This window comes from Calypte anna, chromosome 8 (genome assembly GCF_003957555.1).
Source record: "Calypte anna isolate BGI_N300 chromosome 8, bCalAnn1_v1.p, whole genome shotgun sequence".
In the NCBI taxonomy this organism is placed as follows: Eukaryota; Metazoa; Chordata; class Aves; order Apodiformes; family Trochilidae; genus Calypte; species Calypte anna.
Genome location: NC_044254.1, coordinates 13,195,830 through 13,204,064, shown reverse-complemented (window position 1 = coordinate 13,204,064; position 8,235 = coordinate 13,195,830).

The following is an 8,235-nucleotide window of genomic DNA, read 5'->3' as shown; positions in this document are numbered from 1 at the left end:
CATTTGCTACCATCCTGAGTCAGTATAGAGATAGTGTCTCGGCCACTTTTCTTGTTCAGCAATGTCCAAAGCCAATTGGATGGCTTTTACCTCTGCAAATTGACTTGATTCACCATCTCCTTCATCTGTTTTTGCAACTAGTTGTGTAGGATTCCATACGGCAGCTTTCCACCTTCGATGGCCTCCTACCAGATGACAGGATCCATCAGTGAAAAGAGCATATTGTTTCTCATTCTCTGGTAACTGGTCATATGGTGGGGCTTCTTCAGCCCATTTTACCACTTTTCCTGGTGGCATTCCAAAGTGTTTGCCTTCTGGCCAATGTGTTATTGCTTCTACAATTCCTGGATGTCACGGTTTAACACTGGCCCGGCGATTAAACCGAATAACAGACGCTCTCTATTAATCCCTCCCTCCTTGATAGAGAAAGGAGAGAGAATAAGGGAGAGAGACTTATGGGTTGGAAACTAAACTACACAACTTTAATGAAACAGTAATGATAAATAGGTAAAATTACTAAATATATACAAATATACAGGAAAATGGATACCACATTCCTCTCCCCTCTCCCCCAATAACTCTCACGTCACCACCGAGGCTGCAGGGCAGCCCTGGGAAAGTCCAGGCTAGACTCCTGGAGTCGGCAGCAGTCGGGAACTGGAGGCAGGAACACACAGATATGGGCTGGCACGGATCAGGACCACAGGCAAACGAATGGACGGGATCCTTCCAGGATGCCGAGTGAAGGAAGGGAAATCAGGAAATCGGGAAATCCGGAAATCCGGCTTGGCCCTCGTGATGCCTCAAATTTATACTGAGTGTGACGTATATGGGATGGAATACTCTGTTTGGTCAATTCTGGCATCTATCTTGTCTGTTCCTCCCCAAAGGAGGGCTCAGGTGGGACCTCTGTATCCTCCTGGATGGTAAAATGTTTTCCTCAGAGCTGAGCAGTGTCCTTGGCTCTGCATACCAGTCCCTAGCAGTAACTATAAACATCAAGTGTTATCAATCCTAGAAGCACACACTGTCTGAGAAACTTGCTGTTAATTTCAGCAAGTGCAACTACTTACAAGAGACTTAGCTAAAAGTAAAAGTACAAAACAGAAAATCACCTTTATCCTGGCCCAAACCAGGACACTGGACGATTGAGTCTTCCTATCCTAGCTCTCTGTGAGATTAAAGCAATCCATTTACTCCAGGTGGCATCGGTAGCATGATGGGAAGATTCTCTACCTGTGTACATAAAACCCAGTACAGGTAATCGTGGCACTAGGAGGAGCTGTGCTTCAGTACCAATCACTTCCGAAGCAGCTCTAACTCCTTCGTATGCGGCCAGTATCTCTTTTTCAGCGGCTGTGTAGTTGGCTTTGGAGCCTTTGTAGTTTCGACCCCAAAATCCTAGAGGTCGGCCTCGAGTCTCTCCTGGAGCTTTCTGCCAGAGGCTCCATGTAGGACCATCACCTCCATCTCTGGTGTAAAAAACATTTTTGATGTCTGGCCCTGTTCGAATTGGTCCAAGGGCCATTGCCTGCACAATCTCCTGTTTAATACCCTCAAAAGCAGCTTGTTGTTCTGAGCCCCATTTAAAATCTTTCTTCTTCCGGGTAACCTCATAGAGAGGTTTCACAATCTGATTATAAAAAGGAATATGCATTCTCCAGAAACCAACAGTTCCTAAGAAGGACTGAGTTTCCTTTTTGGTAGTTGGTGGGGCCATAGCTGTTATTTTGTTAATCACGTCCATTGGGATGTGGCAACATCCATCTTGCCACTTAACCCCCAGAAACTGTATCTCTTGTGCAGGTCCCTTGACCTTGCTCCTTTTAATAGCAAAACCAGCCTCTAGAAGGATTTCAGTTATCTTCTTACTTTTCTCATAGACTTCCTTTGCTGTGTCACCCCACATAATGATGTCATCGATGTACTGTAGATGTTCCGGAGCTCCACCCTTTTCCAAGGTATCATGGATCAGTCCATGGCAGATGGTAGGACTGTGTTTCCACCCCTGGGGCAGTCGATTCCAAGTGTACTGGACACCTCTCCAGGTGAAGGCAAACTGTGCCCTGCATTCTGGTGCTATAGGAATAGCAAAAAATGCATTAGCAATGTCAATAGTAGCATACCACCTGGCTGCCTTTGACTCCAGCTCGTACTGAAGTTCTAGTATGTCCGGCACAGCAGCACTTAGTGGCGGTGTAACCTCATTCAGGGCACGATAGTCCACTGTCAGCCTCCACTCTCCACTAGGCTTTTTCACTGGCCATACAGGACTGTTGAAAGGTGAGTGAGTCTTGCTGATCACTCCTTGGCTCTCTAGTTGCCGGATCAGCTTGTGAATGGGGATCACAGCATCTTGTTGACACGATACTGTCTACGATGCACTACTGAAGTAGCAGTTGGCAGCCGCTGGTTTGTAGTTCTCAGCAATCCCACTACAAAGGATTTACCTGAAAGGCCAAACAAAGCATGCAGCCATTCTGCATTGTCAGTCTTAATAGCTGCAGTACCAAAGGACCACCGGTACCCTTTTGGGTCCTCAAAATCACCTCCCTTGAGGTAGTCTATGCCAAGGATGCACGGAGCATCTGGACCAGTCACTATTGGATGTTTATGCCACTTTATTCCAGTGAGGCTCACATCAGCCTTCACAATAGTCAGTTCTTTAGATCCCCCCGTCACTCCAGAAATAGTGACGAAGTCTGTCCCTTTCTGATTCGATGGCATTAGGGTGCACTGTGCACCAGTGTCCACCAAGGCTTTATACTTTTGTGGCTCTAATGTGCCAGGCCATCGAATCCACACAATCCAATAGATTCGGTTGTCCCTCTCCTCCACCTGGCTGGAGGCAGGGCACCTCTAAGCTTGAGCACATACAGCATTGTCAGTATGAGCATTACTGGAGTTTGCATCCCCAGTACTCACACCTGATGTGCAGGGATCTTGAGTCACCAGCATATTTGGATTGGGTAACTCCACACTGGAGACTTGAGCAGCCTTCTTTTTAGAAGGACCTCCTTTTGCCTTCGGCTTACTTATCAACTCAAACACTCGGCCCTGTAGGGCAGCAGTAGGTTTCTTGTCCCACTTTTTCATGTCCTCGCCACACTCACACAGGAGTGCCCATAGGGTTCCTCTTACTGAATTCTGTTTTAGCCTCAGGAGTCTTGGTTTGTCTGGATGTTTTGGATGTCTTTGAAAATAAATGCTAAAAGAGGCACTATGAGTCATATGAGCTGAGATTGCTGAGTGACCTGCAGAGGTGAAAGCACAATTGAAAAGGTCTATTTTAAATGTTTAAGGAATTAATAACTGTTTAAAAGAGCAGATTAGTAGGAGAACAAGTGTCTTATATGCCATGTTAGAGACAGATCCAGCACTCATGGGAGGCATTTGTGACAACAGTCCTTCAGTGGGTGACATTTAGGTGCATGATAAAGAGACAAGACCTCTTTATGTAAGATTTACAGCAAGCTTTTTAATGTCATCAGTTTTGGGGGGATTCAAAAAATGCCTTCTCTCAAAAAATTAACTCTTTGTGTTTGGCAGTCAGCTTTTGGGGGTTGCAGAGAGCAGCCCCATGTGGCAACCATGCCCTGGGAGGTTGCAGGGCTGGTGATGGAGCAGGGACAAGGGAGGATGCTTGTAATTTCTGCCCTTAGACCACAGCAACCCAGAGGGCTGATGCAGCAATTGTTGGGCTGAGAGTGGCAAAAGTGATGGAAGGGAAAATGAATAGTTTCCCTTGTTTTTTCTGGATGTGCATTTGGGATTTGGGAGGGAGCTTTTTCATCACTTACATGGCCAGATACATGGCCAGAGGGAGAAGCAGAGGATGATGGTCACTGCTGTTGCCAACCCAGCTCCTTGTGTTTCCAGAGACATCTCCTGCACCAGAACCTTCCCCGGCTGCTGCTTGGCTCTTCGTGTGTCTTGACATTTCCCTGTGGCTGCCCCTCTAAGCAGAGTCACTGCCTGAAACTGCCACTTGCTCTCCCCACCTTTGTAAACCCCTGGTGTAGCCATTGTCTACTTGGAATCCTTGTTGGAGCAAGTGGCCTCGACATGACGGAGATCAAAAGAAAGCAGCATAAATATTGACTTTAATTAAACTGGGTGACAGAAGACATGAAGACAAGGGCTGCAAGTGCTGTGCACAATCAGAATCAGTTTATTGTGTGGTTTGTTACACTGATAAATTATCCCAATACCTATTGATTGATCTAAAATTTGCACCTCAAAGTGCTCTTTCTGTTAATATAAAGCCTTATCTACCTGTTCCCACTGGAGGCACCTGATACCAGGACATAACATCATCCAGATGGCAAATTTTCTGTTATTTACAGCTCTTTGTTCTTCAGGGTCAGTGAGTGCCAAGGAACGTGCAGCACTCCTCTATCCCAGAGGCCTGCTCCTCTGCTGTTCTCCTACAACTGGGAGTTCCCGCTTGTGAGAAATTTGTGGCATTGTGCATCTATAATACCTTCAGGTTAGTAAAAGTAAAAAAAAAAAAAAAATTAGTAAAAGGCCATAAACATGGTGTCTAATGAAAGCAGCAAGATTCTTCAGTCCCGTGAAACCTTTCAATAAACCAAACCCAGCAGTAACTAGAGGTGTCTAATCTGAATTAATTTTAGGATATGGTAGAGTTTTTGTTGGTTGATAAATGTACAAGGCTTTGGATTCAGCCATCACCTTATATCCTTACTTTTGGATCAGTATTTTGGATTAGGATATTGTAAATTTCTCCTGTGTGGGTGTTTGAAGGATAAATTCTGACACACTGTCTCTATAGGATGCATGGTTTTGTCCAGCTTTTCTGTATGGAGAAGAGGATGTGTACAGGGAGGCTGCAGTTCACTGACCAGAGCTGTGAAAGGATGACTTTGTGTATTGGCTTGAGAAGTCCACAGAGGTGAGTGGGTGGCTGTGGGAAGCTCTGGCCCCATGAAGTCTCTGACCCCATGCTTTGTCTGGCCATGATCCCTCTGGACCCCCTGTATCCTATTTGATATGACAGTAGTATGCACAAGAGAAGCTTTGCAGTGAGGATATGTATTCCCCCTTTTCTCTCAAAACATTGCCTCCCTGCTGAGTCTCCTGTGTCCCTCATTTAATCCAGAATAAACTGCATTTTGCTAAGAATGCAGTAACCCATTCAGATCCTGTGTTAGATCTGGCAGGCTGTAGCACATCAGAGTATTTTGATAAGCATCATGTCTCCTTGGAAACTACTACTCAGCAGTAACTTAATGCTGCATTTGGAGTGTTATGATTAATTTAAGCCTTGCTTCTGCAAAGACACATGGTATGGACCTCCTCCTACGGAAGTGAGGAGTCTTGTTGAGCTTATCAGAACAGCTTGCGTGTTCCAAAGTGTCCCTACGGGGTTTAGGAGTTCTGAATCTCTTCAGGCTCTGCTTTAAGCTCGTTGGATATAAATCTCACTTGTTATCCTTCGGTATATTTTTAGGGGTCTGTTGTCTGATGTGATATTTTAAAAGCATTCCTAAAAAGTCTACCTCTACGGTTATGAATAAATATAAAGCTCCTTCTGAGGCCATTAAATTTTAATTAGGCTGGCAAAATAGCTTTTGGCTTGTCTTTAAAGTCTTTAGTACCCTATTTCTATTAACAAAATGGTAATCAACATTAAATTCTAAAATGTAACCAAAGTAGGTCATATTTTTATTAACTGGAGATAGATAATGAACGTGCCCTATATAAAGATTTGGATTAAGTCTTCTGAGATGCTGAGGATAGTGTTTTAATTAAGGTAATCCTTATTTGCATCTAACAAATACTATTGCTGGATAGAAATTTAAGACCTTAGTGATGCATATTAGTGCACTACCTCAATGAATCTAATAGAGATTTAATACTTGTATTTGAAGTAGCAATCTGTCATAAATCAGGAGCATTTGCATAATAAATTTAAACCATGTTATTCTTTGCAGGGTTCTATATAATTAAGGAACACACTCAACATCAAAATTTTGTAATTTTTTTAGCTCCAGGAAGGTGTATTTTGTTGTTGCTGTAAAACAGTTTTTGTTTTCACCTGCTTGTAATATAGAGATGCCCAAGTATTACAAATGGTTTACATTTATGTGCTAAGTTTCTCCCCAGCCTCCCCAAATATTTTGGAACACCTGACATAAAGAATGGGACTGTATATCAACCCACTGAACTCTGAAGTGGGGTTTGCAAAAAATGCTTTAAAATCTTGATAGAAGAGTTACTAATTTGCATTGTAAGATGTGGTCCAATGCTTGAAGTAGAGATTTGGACTGGGATACTGGCAAAAGGTCAGTACTGGGCACAGTACATTTTGGTCAGTCAGCATAGATGTGTACACAAGGGTAGATGATTTAACTGAGGATTAACTTAGAAGTATAAATCTTTTTTATGTATTAAATGTCATTGCTGGAGGATTTTACCTTACAAAAGTTCCAAGCACCCTTCATTTGTGAAAACCTTGCAATTCCTTTGTTTTCTAGGTTGCATAACCTAATTTTTGAGTGCTGCCACTGTACTAATCTGTGGGAGTGACAGCTGCAAAGCGAAGCAGACAGACACCTTCTCACTGACTGCTTTGCTCTTGGTGTGTGCTGTGATGCTGGAGTTTGGGTAAGAGTTCTGGTAACACCTTTCACTGAGAAGTAAACTTCTGTTTCACAAGGTGTGGTGCACAGAGCAGAGCCAAAGCAGCTTTGAGCGTGATTTATTTGTCTTATATGGGTCGAGCTCCAATTTCCCTACCTCTGTTAATTCTGCTCTTTCCTGTGCGGGAAAATCATACTAACATTGGGACTTTAAGTTTTGTTTGCACAGTTTAACCCTGCTGCTCCACTGGGGGACCATGCTGCACACAGTTCTCACCTCTTGGGTGTTTATGGCCATCAGAAGCAGTATCTTTCTTGCTCACAAACCAAAAACAAATCAATGATATGATCATAAAATTTGGCTTTATTAGCTTCCTCCCAGCATAACTGCGCAACCATAAAGAAACGCTCTCCTATAAATGAACAGATTTCCTATAAATTAACATAAAGGAGTGCTTCTATTAGGAGTTTCATGTTATATGAACTCAAGTAATATTAAATACAATATTTATGTTAAAGGTACTGAGTATAGCATATTCTTTCTCTATGCAGATGACACTATTGCAACAGTTACAAATGAATCTCTCTTTTGGGATGGACAGCTTTGCTATGCCATCTTAGTTTGAGAGTCTGGTTTCTGGTTTAGGGAAGAATATAAAGGGAAACAGGACTGTGTAGCACACCAGACCAGACTTGTTCAAGCTTGTCACTTAGTGTAATCTATTAATTATAAATGTTTTCTGTTAAATTGATAACTGATATATAAAATTTACATTAACTTACACTGTTTGCTTTTGGCATCAATGATGCCAAATGGGCAAATTACAATCTTTCCTATGTTTGGTATACTCTGGGTGCTGGTTTCAGTGATTCTGCCTCTCTATTTGTTTTAGCATTCCTTAGATGAATGCTGAAAATTACATGTTATTTTTGTCTTCCTTCATAAACCTGTGTCACAGAAGTAGAAAGACCTCAGCTATTGAGATCAAGGGTTGCTAAACTTTGCTGGATAGGGTGGCATAGAGTTCAGCTCTGATGAATGGTGCTAGGACTTGAAATAAGAGTAGCAAGTCTAAGAGCATGAGTCACTGTACTAGGTCTTCATGTCTGCAGGAAATTTGTGTGAACTGCTGGCTGAAGGCATTGACAATTTTCCATTAGTAATGAATTACAGCAGTAATTTCATTAATATCTTCACCTCAGTCAGGATATGTTAGTGTAAGTTGCTTAACCAAGCATCAGAGGAGCCATTGCTGTTAACCTTCAGCCCTTTGCTGTGTAACCAGGACCAGTTAAGAAGTAAATTAGTGTAACATGCCTTTAAAAAAATTACTTTAGATAAGCAGAAGACATAATTTTTGCCTGTTTTTATTTTAATAGCAGGTTTATGGTTTTATGCAAAACCATTCACATTACATCTGACCCTCTGGGAGCTGGGTTTTTTCGTCTGTGTAATTTGGTGTCTTTAATAATCTGCTGTCTGCTATATCCAGCACATTGATTCACAATTCATTGATTAATGAATTGTGATGAACCACTGCATTAATTTACAGGTTTGGTCTAATACCCTAAAAAGGCTACATCCCTGCTTCCAGTTATTAATGCTAATAAACTTGAGAGAAAATGCAGC